At 42.5% G+C, this 3,180-nt stretch overlaps 1 long non-coding RNA gene across 1 annotated transcript; it reads right to left on the bottom strand.

Annotated features, from left to right (window-relative positions):
* Positions 1-167: 167 nt before the first annotated feature.
* Positions 168-1,745, bottom strand: LOC107301839. The gene is made up of 3 exons (XR_001549335.1): positions 1,594-1,745; positions 785-960; positions 168-192 (listed from the first exon to the last, which is right to left on the bottom strand). It is a non-coding gene; the product is annotated as an uncharacterized LOC107301839 (long non-coding RNA).
* Between the last annotated feature and the right edge of the window lie 1,435 nt (positions 1,746-3,180).

Below are 3,180 nucleotides of genomic sequence, written 5' to 3'. Positions count from 1 at the left end.
ACGTCTGGGTGTTCTACCTGTGCTTACATAGATCAGTGACAACGGCCCAGATTTCTCTTCCAGGCTGATTGCAAAGACATACTTTAGCTGGGAAACCAGCACATGGACAGCAGCAGCTGTGGTGTAGCCTCGCACCAAGGGCTCCGAAAGATAGGTGGCCACAAATCCAAACTGCAGCAGGCCAAGGGCAACCTAAAAACAGATCATTGGTGAAGTTATACCTGCTGAAACCAAAACTCTCCCAGGATTTTCTAGCACTTTTTTTTTAAAGTCATCAGTCCAGAGAGCTAATGACCCAGAAAGCAGAACAAATGCTTAACTATTGCTAAGCAGGAAAGCCCAACTTTCAATAATTTGGAAGCCATTGCGCTCCCTGGGATCAAGCTATTTTTAAAATTCAGTTACAGACTGTTTATTTAGCGGGAAGCACCTACCCAGTCACTCACAATGGGCAATCAGCAGCCCTTAGAACACACACTTATTAACTATGCAGGAGATGGCATTTTTCACTTCTTACTATTCTCTGCATATGCACCCTACAGCCTCCCTGTTCCTTCTTCTCTTTTATTCCTATTGACTCCCTCATCTTTTGTTAATTTGCTCTGCAAATAGCTGCCTTCCAACATATCCATGCCACTGTCTACATTAACTACAGCTACCTCATCCTGCCTAATAACAGTAAGATCAACACTAAAGCATATTCAATATTTCTTACTTTCAGATTTTAGATGTTGATTCAGCTTACACAACCAGGTTTTTACTGCATGTTTTATCTCCCTCTTACCTGGAACAGACCCATTAAGCAGGTGACTGCAGCTACCAGCTCAACTCGGGCTGCATCCCTCCGGGTCTCATTGACAAATGTTTTATTGGTGCCAATGATCACTTCCAGATATTTTCCATTTGGTTCTAGTGACTCTGTCATACTTCCCAACATCACAGAAATGACAGCAAATGGACCTGTGGGAAGACATCCGAGGTTTGAGAGAACCTTTTTAATCTCTTCTTCTGATTCAAAAGATTTTGGAAAGGATGTCCATTTTCCTCGACCATGTTAATAACCATAATATGATACAACAGGCATATATCCATTGGGCGAATAAATAAATCTGTGCTGCAAAATGTGTTAATAGAGATGTGGTATCCAGTGTTATGTTTAGGTACTGCCAAATTTAAAGGGGGGGGAAACAAAGCACTTTGAAGGTTCTGCTGCTTCATCTTCCTTCTGTGCTATCATTTGTTTCAACCTCCCCTCCCTCCCTTCTTCTTCCTGATGTTGCTGGCTCTCCTCACTTTCCCTCTACTGCTCTTCTCCTTGCAAAACTTTTTCTGCTTAACTTGGAAAAAGTACTGTGCCAGCCAATTGAAAAATGCAGCACATTTTAAAAATGGAGTCTAAAAAGGATGTCTGTGCAGTTACGGTTTCCAGTTGTTCAAATAAGTGCTTTCTTTGATAGTCTTTCCACAAATCTTTTGGGGGCTTCCCAAACATATGAATTCTAGTTCTATGACTCGTCACTGGTGGTGCCATTGGTGTTCTGCCTCTAGTAAATGTGATCCCATCAGGCATGTAAATTAGCATTCTCTGCTTACCAACAGAGATGTGTCTGGATGTCCCAAATATGAAATACAGCAGAACTGGATAGAAGGCTGAATACAAACCATGGACTGGAGGCAGCCCTGCTAGGAGTGCATATGCCAAACCTTGGAGAAATAGAAGTGGAAGTTACCACACATGTCATTAACACTTCATTTCTATTTCACTTATTCCAGTTTTATTCACCCATCAAGCATTTATGTGGGAAATGTTTATGGCCTCCTCCTGTAATTTCCCACCAACTTGCTAATGTGTCTCAAATACTTTGGACAAGACTAGGCAATACTGCCTTTCCAGATGTTTGAACCACAATTCTCATAAGCCCCAGATCAACACACCTTATATCTGCATTAAATACGTTTTTTTGTCAAGGGTTTTTCCCTTAAGCAACTCAGTTCCATTCTTTCAAAGCATAATGACGCAAAAGCCAAGACAGATTTTCAGTAGGTTTTCCTACAGCGAAAGTGGACATTCTCCCAGGATAATGAGCTACAATTTGATTCTATAACCACCTGGGAAGCTACAGGTGCCCTTACCAGAAGAGTAAGGAAGGTTGGGACTTCCAGGTTTATCAGGTTCCTAGATCTGATGTGATTAATTGTAGAAATGAGAACAGAAAGCATCTGGAAAGCAAATTGCCCTTATTTTCATCCTTAAAACCTCTTCCAAATAGCCCAAATCTCAATGTGGAAATTTAGAAGTAATTCAGGTTTTGATAGTAGACATTTAAGTCACTGTGGAGAAAAAGCAAGAGGGCATGATGTGCGAAGGTTTGTGTCCAGAGGCTTCCTACAATTTCTATAAAAACCAAGCTACGTTCATCCTGCTGAAGTCAATCATATTGTTATTGAATTTTGACAGGGAAATTCGGCAGGGCCAGGCTACAGCTTTCCAACTTCTTTTCTGTGCCTATTTCTACTTAGTATTCATTGATTACTATAGCTTTAGCATCAAAAATTATTTCGGAAAGTCCATTCCAGAGGAAGAGAATACATCAGTCAGAGAATTCCAACTGGCAGGATCAAGGAAGAGGGCCTTCTCTGCCACCGCCCCTTCTTTGTGGGACATCTGGCCACCAAAGGCAAGGAAACCCCCCAATTTTCTAACCTTTTGCAAAGGGGTCAGAACCTGGCTGTACAGCCTTGCATGGGGGACCACACAGCCATGGGGTTGGCTGGACCCATGAGAACCCCCCCCCCCCACACACACACACCTGTATTAACAACTGCTAAGCCCCCATCTTGGAATTTTGTAATTTTATAATGGTATTTGTATAATTCTAAACTTTTTAATCTTAAATTATTCTGATCTGAATGTTAATTTTATTGATTATATTGTACACTGCCCAGAACCTCTCTCTGATAAATAAATAAGCAAAAAGGGGCCATATCAGGTTAGGGGAGCACGCACACGCTATTTACAAGCTTGTGGGTGCTCCGGTCCTCAGGTCTCCACTCGGTTCCCGGGAGACTCAGACCCTCCGGCCCGGGACCTTCGGCTGATGCTATGTAATGCCAGGTCCGTGGTAAATAAGGCCCCCCTCATACAAGATCTTATTTTGGAGGGGGGCGCGGACCTGGCAG

This window comes from Protobothrops mucrosquamatus, unplaced genomic scaffold (assembly GCF_001527695.2).
Source record: "Protobothrops mucrosquamatus isolate PMUCROS unplaced genomic scaffold, P.Mucros_1.0 scaffold17878, whole genome shotgun sequence".
Taxonomy (NCBI): Eukaryota; Metazoa; Chordata; class Lepidosauria; order Squamata; family Viperidae; genus Protobothrops; species Protobothrops mucrosquamatus.
Note: the sequence above shows the minus strand (reverse complement) of the source record. Positions and strands in the feature narration are given on the sequence as shown.